General features: G+C 42.4%; 1 long non-coding RNA gene across 1 annotated transcript in view; it reads left to right on the top strand.

The window, feature by feature from the left end:
* Window positions 1–11,577, top strand: part of LOC126284963 (uncharacterized) — a 116,923-nt gene extending 105,346 nt beyond the window's left edge. The window contains exon 6 of the long non-coding RNA XR_007551583.1: window positions 10,517–11,577. This is a non-coding gene — a long non-coding RNA (uncharacterized LOC126284963). The remainder of the gene's footprint in view (window positions 1–10,516) is intronic.
* Window positions 11,578–16,803: the final 5,226 nt, after the last annotated feature.

The following is a 16,803-nucleotide window of genomic DNA, read 5'->3' as shown; positions in this document are numbered from 1 at the left end:
ACTTCTTTCATTTGAGCATTAGTTTCCATCGGATGCTGTTTTGAATGTTTATTTACATAATGATGAGTTGTTTAAGAAGTAGTTATTTATTTAATTGGTGAAGTTGAGGACCAGACCAATGGATGTTAATTATCATCTAATCAATAGGTTTTTTAGGAATCTTTTTCTCTTATACACAGATCGACAAAGAGAACAGTTTATTGAATTAACACACAGTCAAATGACAACTATTTATCTTTATAGCTTTCCACTGCTGTGAATGGAGTGAAAATGCGCGGAATTAATTATACAGAGATGACTCCTTCTGGTCAAGTAGGAAGAAAAGCAACCGAAGACACTGAGCTGTGTGATATGGAAGGTCTGCAGATCTCAAATTCTCTTATAAGTGCAGTTACTCCAACACACATCCACTGGTGACAGCTTGAGACTCGGTGCACAGAAGTCTGACAAAGACACAAGCACAACAGAACAATGATGCAACAACTGTGCCCCCTGGAAGCAGAAGTAGACTCGACCTCAACCGCATACAGAACTGCCAAGCTTGCCTCTTACGGCAGTATTTCATAACAAAAGCACAGTGGCAGCATCTTGTGACTCATGGGAGGCATGGCTCAACGTTGGTCCTGATTTGCACTTCCAGTGATGCAGAATTGACATGCAGCATCTTTATGGTGGTTGACTACAGTGTGACATTATTGTGGCCATGCAGTTCTAGGCGCTGCAGTCTGGAACTGAGTGACCGCTACGGTCGCAGGTTCGAATCCTGCTTTGGGCATGGATGTGTGTGGTGTCCTTGGCTAAGTTAGGTTTGATTAGTTCTAAGTTCTAGGCGACTGATGACCTCAGAAGTTAAGTCGCATAGCCATTTGACATTATCGATGACTGACAACAGGGCATTCCTCTCCCTCCTCTCCTGCCCAAAACCGACACTGATATTGTGTAAGGAAATGGAGCAAGACAGTGGGGAGGAGGACAAAATCCTGACAATTTTGGGGGCAGAACGCCCAACCACACCCCACAATTCACCTGAGCCTGGTCAGAAACACCGACCAGAGAGCTAGCCATGGGGAGCATTTGTAGGAGCAGACTCAGGCATTGATACAGGTGCAGCACCAAAGATAGCCATGGTAACCTGTGAGGAACCTGGCAGATGACCAGATCCAACTCCTCCACTCGCTGGGGTGCAGGCTTCTAGCAATGCTGTAAGTAGCTCCACGTCAACACCATAGGTGTTCCTGACCAAGGACACGACAGTGCTCCAGGAGGAGGTGACTGTGTCTGCGATGGCATCTGCTGCACACCTGTGTGATGAACTGTGCCACTGGTGCAGCCCCATCATACTTTGGATGGTGTAGGTAGGCTGCAAAAGCACATCAAAAACTAAACACCTTCCCATCTGTGGCCCCTGCTGTTGACCCTATACAGAACCGATTACTGAGTCAAACTCAGGGGATCCATGTCCCACCACCTACATCTGAGGTGGATGCAGGAGGTGGGACAATGTTCTACGACAGCGACCATGAAAAAGAGTTCCACTGATGACTTGCATTCCCTGGGAAAGGCGTGGTAAGATAAAAGTACCTTGATGGCGTGGTCCCATCAGTGGATGGCCCATAACTTGTCCATTTGTACCTTGAAGCATCTGACAAAACATTCCATGTCTCCACTGCTCCGCTTGAGGGTGCCATGAGGATATGAAGTACACTAGTGTCGATGCAAAATTGTTAAAGCTTGTGGAACCTAAGCTGTAGCCCATTATCATACACTACCACTTCTGGCAACCTTTCAATACAAAAAATGGAAGTCATGGTCAACATCGTCGACACAGTACTCACAAATAGGAGGAGGTCATGGGGATGATGGAGAAATGCTTGCTGTAAACGTCCTGTGGGTATTCCAATATGGAGTGGCAAAGTATTACTTGCAGCTGCTGACATGGTCCAGCAGGGTGTGGCCAGTCAAAGTAATGCTGAGCTGGAGCAGCCTGAAGGTCCCCACATGTGTAAAGTCACTGCCTTTGTCTCAGAGTCCTTACCCAGCCATGTACAGTTCCCCCTGGCTAACTGTTTTGTCCAGATGACATGCAAATGATCCTTGTTGGACAGTCCGAGTACTTTCCACTGGGCCCGCCGGAGTGGAAGAGTGGTTCTAGACTGGAACCGCACGGCCGCTACGGTCGCAGGTTCGAATCCTGCCTTGGGCATGGATGTGTGTGATGACCTTAGGTTAGTTAGGTTTAAGTAGTCCTAAGTTCTAGGGGACTAATGACTTCAGAAGTTAAGTCTCATAGTGCTCAGAACCATTTGAAATTTCCACTGGAGTACTGAGAAAACATTACGCCAGGATCATCAGTTTCTGTATGAAAGAGGAAGATGCCCATCTCCACCAAGATGTCTTGTTGATGCACAAAGTAGCGGTGCATGGCAGGGTGCCTGATTCCGTTTAGGCTATAAGTCCACCCGCAGCAAACAAAGTCGAAAACCACACTCAGTACTGGGTCTGCTGCTGTTTCACTTGCCATTTAGTGAAAAGTCACCTGAAATTCTTCCAACATGTATATGGTCAATATGGAAATTGGAGTCCTCCAATGAATCAAACTTGACATCAGTTCCTACTGGTAGCTGTGACATTAGGTCAGCAATGCGATGTTTAGTGGTAGGCCAACATGTCAGTTACTATTTGTAATTAGACAACAATAAGGCCCACCACTTCCACTGTCTGAGCTGGAACAGGCTGGGTGGAATCAAACGGGCTATCAATAGACTGTGGTTGGTAATAAGCAAAAGCAGCGTCCACATAAGTACTGATGGAACTGGGTAACCCCATAAATGATAGTTTGAGCGTCTTTTTCCAATTAGCTGTAATTATGTTGTGCCTCATTCAGTGTCTTCAATGCAAAGCCAATCAGCCTTTGTGTAGAGCCCACAAAGTGTTACAGCGTATCACCAATGGTGTAAGAGGAGATATCCACTGCCAGAACGACAGGTTTGCTAAACTCAAAGTCTACAAGACATCCATCACTTGAAAGTGCATTCTTTAAGTGCGGAAAAGTGTTCTAACAATCACAGGACCAAGCAAAATAAACTCCCTCGCGCTGCAGATGATTCAATGGAGCTGTGATCTAAGCAGTGTTGGGTATCATATGAACATATGACAGCTTTGTCGTGACTCCTTTCGATTCCATAATATTTGTTGGAGTAGGCAAGTTACGATTGGCACACAAATGCGACTGAAACGGTTTGAATGCTGTGCTACATTAATAACATGACGCAGATCCTCTATTCCTGTGTTAAAAAATGAATGCCTGCAATGATTACACTTTAAATCTGCCTCCAATAACACTTTGAACAATGCTTCCAGATTCATCAGATGTTCAGCTGCCATAGAGCCAGAGGGGAGTATGTAATCCAAGTAATTACCACATGATGGCACTTTTGAAGTAAGTTACTCTAAATATCTCCGGAAAATTGCTGAAGCTGACGCACTATTGAATGATAACTGCTGAAATTGAGACACTCCCCGATGGATACTGATCACAGAGGCAAATGCAGAATTGCCTCTTTTAAGTCAGTTTAGAAACAAAAAAGCTCGCCCACATTTGTCCAACTGTTCCACTTAGGGTAAAGGGAAAGAATCAACCAGAGTTTGTGTATTAATGGCAGCTTTGAAATCTGCACATAGTCTTGACCCACCTGATGCCTTCGAGAGATGAGGGGCAATGCCCACTGGCTTGCAGAGACAGGTTTCAGCACATTGCAGTCCGACTAACGCTGCAATTAAGCTGCCACCTGCTTCCGCAGTGGATGTAGACTGGCCAAGCTCGAAAACACTTTGCTCGTGCCTTGTCCTTCAATGTAACATGGTCCTTGAATGCCTTCCACTCATTTCATTTCAGGAATTGTGGGCCGGGAGTCCCCCATTCGGGGAAGCTCGGTTACCGAGGGCAAGTACTTATTGAATTTGACGCCACACTGGGCGACTTGCGCGTCGGATATGAGGATGAAATGACGATGAGGACAACACAACACCCAGTCCCTGAGGGGAGAAAATCTCCTGCCCAGCCGGGAATCAAACCTGAGCCCACTGGCGTGGCATTGCACTATTCATCTAATGGGGGCAGACGATACTTTTCCTAAACCACTGTCAAGCAAAGAACTGTCACATAACGCATTGACTCTGACAAGCAGAGCAGCACAGCCCAATTACTTCCACGAGATTTCCTTTAATTGTCAACCTAAGTAAAACTATTGATCATACAAATATTTGTACATAGGACATGAAAAAGAACTATTTTCGCAGAACCATTGAAAGGAGCACGCAAACTACACACACCCAGACTGAAACATTTATTTATTTATTCCTTATTTAGTCTGACCAGATTAGGTCCTTAAGGCCCTCTCTCACATCTGTTCAGTAAACGTTGATGGCAATTAGCTGCGGGGCTACGTCTTCCTAAAGTTTCATATGTTGTCCAGTTCAGTAACGTAACAGTCGCCCCAGTATCGAACTGAAACTTCGCATTGTAATTCGCTGAATACGTTTAAACAATGTACACTCCTGGAAATGGAAAAAAGAACACATTGACACCGGTGTGTCAGACCCACCATACTTGCTCCAGACGCTGCGAGAGGGCTGTACAAGCAATGATCACACACACGGCACAGCGGACACACCAGGAACTGCGGTGTTGGCCGTCGAATGGCGCCAGCTGCGCAGCATTTGTGCACCGCCGCCGTCAGTGTCAGCCAGTTTGCCATGGCATACGGAGCTCCATCTCAGTCTTTAACACTGGTAGCATGCCGCGACAGTGTGGACGTGAACCGTATGTGCAGTTGACAGACTTTGAGTGAGGGCGTATAGTGGGCATGCGGGAGGCCGGGTGGACGTACCGCCGAATTGCTCAACACGTGGGGCGTAACGTCTCCACAGTACATCGATGTTGTCGCCAGTGGTCGGCGGAAGGTGCACGTGCCCGTCGACCTGGGACCGGACCGCAGCGACGCACGGATGCACGCCAAGACCGTAGGATCCTACGCAGTGCCGTAGGGGACCGCATCGCCACTTCCCAGCAGATTGGGGCACTGTTGCTCCTGGGGTATCGGCGAGGACCATTCGCAACCGTCTCCATGAAGCTGGGCTACAGTCCCGCACACCGTTAGGCCGTCTTCCGCTCACGCCCCAACATCGTGCAGCCCGCCTCCAGTGGTGTCGCTACAGGCGTGAATGGAGGGACGAATGGAGACGTGTCGTCTTCAGCGATGAGAGTCGCTTCTGCCTTGGTGCCAAAGATGGTCGTATGCGTGTTTGGCGCCGTGCAGGTGAGCGCCACAATCAGGACTGCATACGACCGAGGCACACAGGGCCAACACCCAGCATCATGGTGTGGGGAGCGATCTCCTACACTGGCCGTACACCTCTGGTGATCGTTGAGGGGACACTGAATAGTGCACGGTACATCCAAACCGTCATCGAACCCATTGTTCTACCATTTCTAGACTGGCAAGGGAACTTATTGTTCCAACAGGACAATACACGTCCGCATGTATCCCGTGCCACCCAACGTGCTCTAGAAGGTGTAAGTCAACTACCATGGCCAGCAAGATCTCCGGATCTGTCCCCCATTGAGCATGTTTGGGACTGGATGAAGCATCGTCTCACGCAGTCTGCACGTCCAGCACGAACGCTGGTCCAACTGAGGAGCCAGGTTGAAATGGCATGGCAAGCCGTTCCATAGGACTACATCCAGCATCTCTACGATCGTCTCCATGGGAGAATAGCAGCCTGCATTGCTGCGAAAGGTGGATATACACTGTACTAGTGCCGACATTGTGCATGCTCTGTTGCCTGTGTCTATGTGCCTGTGGTTCTGTCAGTGTGATCATGTGATGTATCTGACCCCAGGGATGTGTCAATAAAGTTTCCCCTTCCTGGGACAATGAATTCACGGTGTTCTTATTTCAATTTCCAGGAGTGTATTATACTCCCTGTTGATAACTGATGATTGTGACACGAAATTGCTGAAGAGACAGTGTTTGTTTAGTTTGTGACAAGCAGTGTCATATCCACTTTGATTTTCGGTGTTAACACTGTGCCCTGTCATATGCACTAAAACAATGCAGGCAAGACTTTCTTGTCTGTGAGTGCTGCACTGTGTGCCGACAACAAAACTGATACTTCAGGTTACATCCAGCCTGAGTAAGGGGATAGGGGGCAGCCTCCTAATGTTATTCGCTCTTACTGCAGAAATTAACAGAGCTTGCATGTCAAGTTGAGTATTGTCTACTAACGCAACACATTTGTCACATCCAAGTTCAGAAGCTTCAGAATAGAGACCTGAATGCGCGCATCAGAAACATTGTGAGTAATGGCATTGTGAAGCATTATACCGATACAACTTAAGCCACAGGAACACTTCAACTGACGATATCTTATTCACAACACACACACACACACACACACACACACACACACACACACACACACACACACACTGCTTTGACCCCTCAGTTTACACGAATGCCCAGGCTGCTGTTTATGCTGACAGAATGCATGCCCAGCACCTGCCTTATCTACTTGTGATTCAAAATGATCAGGACGTTTGGGCACTAGTTCATCATAAGGGACATCATCAGCATGAATGTATGGAAATAAATGATGAACGATACACTTCTGCTTCTTCCTTGAACAAGGATAGATAAATGCACTGGTTTCTAGCGATGTTGTATGGGTAGAAATGTGCTGTAAGCTGGACGATATATTGCGCCCAGTCTTCGCCTGGCCCTCTCACCGAGGGACACAGAATACTATATGACAAGACACAAATGGTTACCCCTGCATCTCGCTATTGGGACTGTATTTTAAAAGAATCCATAGAGATTCGGTTATCTGAGAATCTTATTAATAGAGACAAGGGTTTTATTTTAAGTAAGACTTGGGACCCAGTGTTGTCTGACATTAAAAAACAACGGTCTGTGGTTCTATCGTCGGAATAACATTTTAATTTATTATTATTATTTTTTTTTTTAATTTCTGACAGCGATATCTCGATTTCGCCTCTTTCCATCACTGGCGGCGGTGTATGTCTACTGCGCTAGAGGGCGGTTACGGCACCTTCTCGCGCACGCGTTGTGGGTCTTCTGCGGCCTATATAGAGGCCGCCGCTTGCGCTGGGAAGTCAGTTTCCGGCGAGATCGTGCACCAACACTCTCACCTGAAGATGGCGGCCAGTTGGACCGCGGGAATATTGTGTCTTGAAGACGTTACGATCCGGCTGCATACCCGAGAAGAATATTATCAATGACCGTTATTAACTGCCCACTGAACAGAGTCCACGAGGGCTGGAGAGGAGAAAGAGAGGTCGATGACTGAGAATGGCCCTGCAGTTGTACAGAAATGAGTGGGAGTGCCTGTGTTGCGCATGCATGCTCGTGAGACGTCATGAAGCTCTCCAAAACCTAATCCTGAGGTCAACTAGAAGTCGAGCCTCACAGTACATGATGGGCATTGAAGTCTCCCAGAAGGAGAAAGGATTGAGGGTCATTCAATAAGGTCTGTTACAGACTCATAGTCAGTTGCATCTTGCAGAGGTAAATAAAATGAGCAAAAATTGATCCTCTGACACACATGAACTCTAGCTGCATCTGCTTGCTGGTCAGTAGCTAGGGGAAGACCACAGGAGTGGTACGTGTTATTGACAAACACATTAATGCCTCCCTTAACCCTTTCCCCAGTCAGGTCAACCCTGCAATACAGTTTATATCCCCATAAGATAGAGGCATCAGACGCTTCAAAATGTGTTTCCTGCAACAGAAGCACAGGGAACGTTCCTGAGCTAAAAGTTCCTCTACCTTCACATGTCTCCTCAACCAATTATTGTTCCACTGTAATATGTAAGCCATCTAAGATGGGGGTAGCACTTTCATCCAGCATTTGCACTTGGGACAGGAGTCCACTATGGGTGTAGGTTCAGTCTTGAGACGAGATGATTTCCCCAGTCTGACATCAAGGACCAAAATCCCTGAAGAAGATTCAAGAGAGACATCAGAGAAGATGACGTCAATATTACTGGACTGTTTACTTCCTGCCTCCATCAGTGGATGATTCTTTGCCTTCAACTTTGATTTTTTTGCCTGGGGATGGTTCAGAATTTCAACCACAGAAATGGTAGCGGCAGCACTGGATTGTGGACTGGACTGAACCTTAAGAGGGGCAGGAAGCATCTCAATGTCAGTAACCACGGCCTTTACGGGTGTCAACCACAGCCTTTTCTGCTGTTCTGTCAGGATATGCGCCCTTCAATGTAACAGTAGCAGCACGCAAGTACTAGTGCTGACACTGGCAGCCTCCATTTGTGTAGCAGCGTTGGTTTTCTGAACTGTATTTTTAAGAGCTGTAGCAAAGGAGGTAGAGAATGTGTGTTGCAGCAATGCTTTATACATTTTTTGGGCTGCACCATATGGGATGCACATTGTGATTTTAAGCGCTTCTATCTTTTGTTCTTCAAGATATGTGCTGCTACCCCAGAACAGTGCAGACACTTCAGATGGAATGAAAAAGCGACTCCTGATGGGCACTTGCCACAAGTTGCTTCTCCCTTACACCCAAGAGTCGTATGCCCAAAGTGCAAGAAGAACTCAACTCACATTTTGAACTGCAAATCAATTTTCTTTTCACACACCAACACCTGAGTGTCTACTATTTATTTGTACACATGCACTCACAAATTCTTGTTTAGTCCTTGTAGATTACTGACTTTACTGAGTGAGGTGGGACAGTGGTTAGCACACTGGACTCGCTTTCGAGAGGACGATGGTTCAACCTCACATCCGACCATCCTGATTTAGGTTTTCCGTGATTTCCCTAAACTGCTCCAGCCAAATGCCGGGATGCTTTGGGAGGGCACAGACGACTTCCTTCCCCAGCCTTCCCCAATCAATGAGACCAATGACCTCGCAGTTTGGTCTCTTCCCCCAAACACCCCCAGTCCCATTACTGAGTTGTAGCTGACCTGGGATATACTTCTACGTTCATTGGAACATCTTCAGAACACTGTTTCTTGCAGAATTACTCCTCATTATTTGTAACTCCCTATGAAGTCTTTATTGCAGTTGCACTGTCATCAACCACAACCACAATTTCACAAACAGCATTTGCAATGCACATTTTAACAAAAGTGACACACCCTCACAACTGAACTCTAACAGAATTGGACTGATATGGTTACAAAAGTGATATCTGTGGAACTTAGTAAGTGTTAAAATAATTAAATATTATTATGTTAATAGTTGACCTTAAACATACAGGCATTCTAGTAAATTCCTGGGCAAATGATTAAATAAGATGCATTTCATACCCGCATGCCAGATTTCAGTATGTCAGTAACACATACCCAGTTACAATTACTCCTGGCAGTTATCACCCAGTCACAGATACTCCTTCTGGTTACCTCCCAGCCATAGTTACTTCCACTCACTTATTGCCAGTCATAGTTACACCCTCCCACTACACGGTAGTTATGGTTACTCACTCAGTTATTCCTAACAGTTACCTACCAGTCTAGTCATTCCTGTACACTATCTGTCAGCCATATGTATTCCCTCCTCTTACCCAACATTCATAGTTACTCCTGCAAATTACCCACCAGTCTTAGTTCCATCACTGTGCGCCAGTCATAGATTCTTCTGACTGTTCGTATAATTTCAACTGTGACATGTTCTCCCATTAAGACACCAGAGGACTCTGATTACTGTATTATCTCCTGTGAATTACGTTCATAGTTTTGGGGGACTGTAATCCAATTGATGGAAACTCATATTGCCAGCATATGTTACAAGCACACATATCTGCAAAGATGCCCTCCTCCCACCATTGAGTGTATATGAGGCACAACTGCTCTGATTGCATTCACTCCTATTATAGGCTGCCTAATAGCTCCAACGATTATGAAGCATTTCGTTGGTTGTGAAGGAAGCAAATACCCTCCTCTAGATAAGAGCACTAGAGATATGTATCGAAAACACTTTGTGTGAGCAGAAGTGTTGATACAGATTATTAGTGTGGAAATACCGTCGCAAACATCACTCAGCATTTAGGGTCAGCGACTTATCATGGATACCATACTGTCAGTGATGAGCTATGTACTCAATTGTTGATGAACACATACATAAGTGTTAATTAATTTGAAGATATTAATAATATGTAAGTGTTACTTCACATAAAAATGTTCATAACAAAACTTTTACACTTGCATACCGTTCTTATCAAATGTTTTGTTTCTATAGTGTTTGGATTATGTTACTGGAATGTGGGTTCAGGTCAATGCTGCAGTCTCTCACACTGGCATGATGAGATGGTTAATACTGTGTCGATGCCATTCTCACAAAGTTCATTGGGGATGACTCAAAATATTGACAAACGAATACATAATTGTTAATTCACATAAAAAGTGCTAATGATAATTTACACCTGAATACATTGCGCATTAGATGTTTTTATGTGTATCCACTTTGTGTTTCAGGTGGAGAGTGGGAAAACAGCTGGTCAGTAGATAAGAATTAATGGTAACACTCGCAGCCAAAAACTCTTTTCCACTCTATTGATTGGCTGGTACAGCAACCATTACGAATTATTTCGAAAAGAAAACAGTGTTCTTGGGCATTATCAAATCATCTGCAAACAAGGGGGAAAAAAGGAAAAATATTAATAAGAAAAGGGCACCCCTACAAGTAAATTAAAAAACGTTGTAAGATGGGGCCACACTTACAAATCTGTTCAAATGTGGCATCATTTGTATACACAGAGTAACATACGCCTCTTGGGTGAACTACAACCATTCTAAGTGCACATGCATTATCGGTGTTAAAGACACTTACATAAGGTATGAACTATTATAAATTAATGGATGACCACCAGCCCAAACCCCCTGTTTGCACATTAAAGACCAGACCAAACAGGAAAAATTTATACGGCTGTATAATCAAAATTAAAAGGATAAATTTATTCAATCAAGCTATACAAAATCAAATCACTTAATCACATGATAAAATAATGTAGAAAATTAATAAAATGTGAGTTCTGCACTCTAGTGATGAGGACACCCTCTCATATTATGTTTCTTTACTATCACTACCCCCCTTTTACACCTTGCAAAAGCAACACTGAAATGCTTTGAGAATACATAAGTATTTGCCCCATTATATTTTGCAGTGAAGGTGAGTATGTGGTAGGTTAGAATCATTATGCTGGGGCACATGGTAGTAGTTTCCAATGAGAATATTTATTCCTCAGTTCACATGTCAGAAATGCATGTAACATGCCAACTCAATAGTTGGCTGGTGCCTGGACATGAAACATGTATTGGAAATAATGCTGGTTTATCTATCGGGTACACTTTTTATTTTTTTCAGTCTATTTTTATCCATTCATTCGGCAAAGCAGTTTACGACAAAGATTAAAACACAGTATTGCCACAGCAATCAAGCCTGTGAAGCTAGTGAGAAAAGATGAATGACATAAATTTTCTTATGTTTGTAAAAACTCCTATCAGATCTTTCATTGATCTTGGATTGTCTGTCTTTCCCTGACCATGATAGAAAGAGGATGTCTATTTCTGTTTAGTTCACTAATAATGTGATATAAATTAATAGTTACAACATAAAGTCAACTTCATTTACTACTTCCTTATTTCACCTGATCGATCTATATGTGTTCCTAGTCTCTAGAATACTTTGAAGGAGCAAGAAATTTAAGCAGAGGAAGCAAGACTGGGTAAAATTATCTTCAAAGAAGAAGAGGAGGTAAATAACATCACTGCTTGAAGATCTATAATCTAATATTACATGTTACAGATTTTTCGTGTATATGAAAAATCATAAGCTCGACTGTCTGGAGTGTGTGTCGCTGAGTGTAAATTAGCTCAGACACATGTTATTGTCGCTCCTCTTGTGTGACGCCAGCAAATTTCCATCGTAATTATTCATAAAATTGTTAATTAGTCAGTAGAAACAACTCTCTATGTCACATTAAAGTAATGCACATTTGTAAATCTGAATTGATCATATGGGAGGTAAGATGAGAGGAAAAGGAAGATACAGCTTTTGCGCTCATAGTGGATCCACATAAGAAGGTAAAGTTCGCAGACAAATTAAATATCACTATAAGCATGCAGTTACCAAAAGAGATTTACACTGACTGAAACAATTTTAGTGATACAAGCAATTCGCGCCCACAATGTATGAGAAAAGGGAAGGAATACATGAGTGAATAAATCACTCATCGGGGGCAACACTGATGAAACAGATGAAAATCACGAAATTACTAAATAAAGAATGCACGACAACAAAGGTTAGATTCAATCATGAAGAACCACAGAGAGATTAACGAGACCAGGAAAGCTGAATGTCCCGCTAGTTCACGCAACATGCGATATCTAAAAATAAAAGACGTTACTAAAATCTCTCAAAACTATACAAATGTAGGTATTCAAATAACACATTACACTCTGATCATTCATTTAACTAAGATCATACGTTGAAACGCAGAGACTACAGCAGAAGCCACACTGACCAGGGAGCATATGGAAATAAGAGCAAGGTGACTAAGCACTCATGGAAATCAGTATATCAAAGTAGACATCAACCTGAATTAGGAAAGAGCCAGAAATTAGAATAGAAAGAAACAAACGTAGAAGAAGACACAATTATTTTCATGTTCGCACAAGATAAATATAGCTCTAACTTCACAAATTGAAGTAGACTTAGTATGTGTCACAGCAAAAGAAAAGGTAAACATGTGAATGTTTTTGATTCCACTGGCTAGTATACCATTGTACGAATGAACAAGTAGAGAGTGACAGAAATAGGTGAAACTCAGATTTTAGATTTCAGCCAGCATCATAAGAAACTAATTAGGAATAAGAAAACTGCTGGAACTGGAGAAACTGTAAAATGGTTTAAGATTATTTGGACGTGTTGTAACTAGACAGAACTACTTTCATCTGGCCATAACTGTGGGTTCCTTCACTGCATGGTGGTGTGGCACATCAAACTAGAAGATATGAAATACTAGTCCACTTTATTACATAAATGAATAAAAGATTTTGTTGACTTTGCACATTGATAATTTACAACTGTCATTTACTACGAAAGCATCATCTGATGCACTAAGTAACAAACTGTTCTTCTGATGTACAAAGTTCACCATTTACGATAGTGCAAGTTAGGTAACAACATGCATAATTTCATAAAATATTTCACTAGCTTTTACTGAGTGACTCGAGTATGTTTTGCCTACTAGAAGATAACAGTGAATAAAATATACTTTTTATTAACTGTAGAAAGACATGTAAAGAAGTATTAGAAATACTCAGTTTTGGGACAAAACATTTAAATCGATTTATCTCAAAACACTGTGGTATGTGGATGATACATTTGTGACGTGGTCACATGGACTTGATACTCTACCTACGTTTCTCCAGCATTTAAATTCGCTCCATCCGAATATAAACTTCAGAACAGAAGTGGAGAAACATGGTAGTTCAAAGACTGGCTACTTGATATAAATGTTCAAAAATGTAAAATTTTGCACTTGAAAAGACGAAAAAATGTACTATTCTGTAACTATAATACCAATGGATCACTGTAAGAATTAGCTAACTTGTATAAATACCTGGACATAACACTTTGTAGGAACATGAAATGGGAGGACCATTTAGACTAAGTCGTAGATGAAATTCTCCCCTGCATAAGGAATGAAGATCGATGATGGTAAATTGTTCAAGTTGACAAATAATTTATAAGGATAATATTTCACTAGGTTTTTAAAAATTCAAATCAATAATAAAATATTATTATATTTTTTAAATGACAGTTTCCAGAAAATTTTGGTGTTTGTTGGAAAGTAGATGCATTCCAAAACAACATTTATTTACTTCAGTTACACATTCACACATCACTTTACTTCTTATACATATTCTTTACATCTTATACATCCTCTTCCATGTGTCCTTTGCAGACGGATTTACATAAAAATATTTAATACCTTTCATTTCTTGGTACATGTATTTTTTGTTGTTTCATCAGTTTTCATGGATGTACATTTTTTGTTGGTAATATATTTCTACAATATCTTATTGTACATTCTTTGCATATGTTATGATGTTTATCTTTTCTAATCATTGCAAATTATATTATCTGAATGGCTTCTCCTCTCCACATTGTACACATTTCTATAAGGGGCTCCCATCAATAAGGATAAATTTTAATTAGCTTTTGGGGTAAAAGTCAAAGCGTGTAGTTCAAAGGCGGAAATGACCGTTCTTTATCGCAATTGCATGCAGATGCTAGTTATCAAACTACAGTCTTCCTGTTATGCTATATATGTATCCATTCAGTGTAGTATAGTTGTGTTTAAGTGCTCGAGAAATTTGTCTTGTTTTTGTTATGAAGATATTTTTAACCCTGGCGATTTGCTGGGGTTAAGAGGTAATGAAAAATCATCAGTATTTTTCTTCATTATGGAATGCTTGAAGTAGTGTCCCAAGATTCTGAAAAAATTTGCCATGTGAAGAGGCTATTTTTTTTACTAGGGAATGAGTTTGAGCGAAATTTATTCTTGATTTGTGAGCTGTGCCAGAAACCCTATTAGTGAACTACTCGCTCAGTTCCCTGCTGCCAAACAGAAGACCATAAAGAGCAGCGAAGGAGCATGTGTGCAGAATGACTTGCACATTACAAGGCTGATCCACATCATCACAGGCGATGAAATATGGGTTCATTGCTTCAAACCAGAAACAAAACAGTAATCCCTGGAGTGGCGTCACACCACATATCCTCTGAAGAAAAAGTTAGAAGTCACACCCTTAGCTGGTAAAATCATGGTGACGGTCTTTTGAGAATCTGAAGGGGTTATTCTGTTTGATGGTGGTTAGTGTTTAACGTCCCATCGACAACGAGGTCATTAGAGACGGAGCGCAAGCTCGGGTTAGGGAAGGATTGGGAAGGAAATCGGCCGTGCCCTTTCAAAGGAACCATCCCGGCATTTGCCTGAAACGATTTAGGGAAATCACGGAAAACCTAATTTACGATGGCCAGAGACGGGATTGAACCATCGTCCTCCCGAATGCGAGTCCAGTGTGGCTACGGTAAAACTTGAAAGGTTTGTTGACAAAGACATTATTGCTTTTCGCACTTATCATATTTCTGAATTGGCTAATAAGGATTTTGGTAAATAAGCATATGTTTCTCCTTCTTCTTTGTCATTATATACTCGTAACAGGAGGAAAATATCTGTAAACGAATCTGTATTTATTTGGGTTAAAGGCAAAGGTGTATGTGAATATGTAAAGTTTGTTGGTGATTGTAGTGTATATGCTGCTGCTGCTGCACAGGCAACTGCATTGAACGCTGCCAAGATGCCGTACAGAAGATATCATCGCCGTTCTAAACAAACAGTCTACAAGACCATCGAGAACATCGAATTTGCTACAACAGCTGGAGACAAGAAGAATCGTATTCCAGTTAAGTCTGTCGCTGCACAAGCTCTGCTGGATGGTCCTGCTGTTTTCGTCAGTTGCAGACTTAATTTTAGTTTAGATATAAACGATTCGTTTGGTCATGGTAACGGATGGTTTACCGCAGCCATTGTTCGTGGTGGTACAGGAGTACCAAATGTTCCTGGACTTGAAAGTTTTGTTGACAGAGACATTATTGCTTTTCGCACTTATCATATTTCTGAATTGGCTAATAAGGATTTTGGTAAATCAGCATATGTTTCTCCTTCTTCTTTGTTATTATATACTCGTAACAGGAGGAAAATATCCGTAAACGAATCTGTATTTATTTGCGTTAAAGGCAAAGGTGTATGTGAATATGGGTTCATTGCTTCAAACCAGAAACAAAACAGTAATCCCTGGAGTGCCGTCACACCACATATCCTCTGAAGAAAAAGTTAGAAGTCACACCCGTAGCTGGTAAAATCATGGTGACGGTCTTTTGAGAATCTGAAGGGGTTATTCTGTTTGGTGGTGGTTAGTGTTTAACGTCCCATCGACAACGAGGTCATTAGAGACGGAGCACAAGCTCGGGTTAGGGAAGGATTGGGAAGGAAATTGGCCGTGCCCTTTCAAAGGAACCATCCCGGCATTTGCCTGAAACGATTTAGGGAAATCACGGAAAACCTAATTCACGATGGCCGGAGACGGGATTGAACCATCGTCCTCCCGAATGCGAGTCCAGTGTGTAACCACTGCGCCACCTCGCTCGGTTTTCTGTTTGATATCCTCCCTCATGGGTGCAACAATCAGCTCTGAAGTGTATTAAGCTGCCTTCAGGAAATTGAAGAAACGACTTCAACTTCTTTGTTGCCACAAAAATGAAAACAAACTTCTTCTTCTCCATGGTAACACAATGCGTCATCAAAGTCTGCAGACCTGTAAGGAGCTTACAAAACTTCATTCATCCTACAGCCTGGATATTACACCTTCCGACTTCCAACTGTTTGACCCAACCAAGGATGCTTTCTGCAGGAAACAGTAGGTGGATGACGGGGAGGTTATTGATGAGGCAAAATGTTGGCTGCGACATTGACTGGTAGAGCGGTACCATGTTGTCATATTGGTCCTCCCAGTAATGGGGCATAAGGCCGTCACTATGAATGAACATTACATTGAAAAGTAAGGTTTTGTAGCCAGAAGAGTGGGGGACAATATGGTCTACTGGAATCCTGAATAAAACCAACCTGCTTTCACAAAAAATATTACAGTACTTATTAACCACTCCTAGTATATACACAGAAATCACAACATTA

Source organism: Schistocerca gregaria, chromosome 8 (genome assembly GCF_023897955.1).
Source record: "Schistocerca gregaria isolate iqSchGreg1 chromosome 8, iqSchGreg1.2, whole genome shotgun sequence".
Classification (NCBI taxonomy): Eukaryota; Metazoa; Arthropoda; class Insecta; order Orthoptera; family Acrididae; genus Schistocerca; species Schistocerca gregaria.
This window is presented reverse-complemented; position numbering and strand designations above follow the sequence as displayed.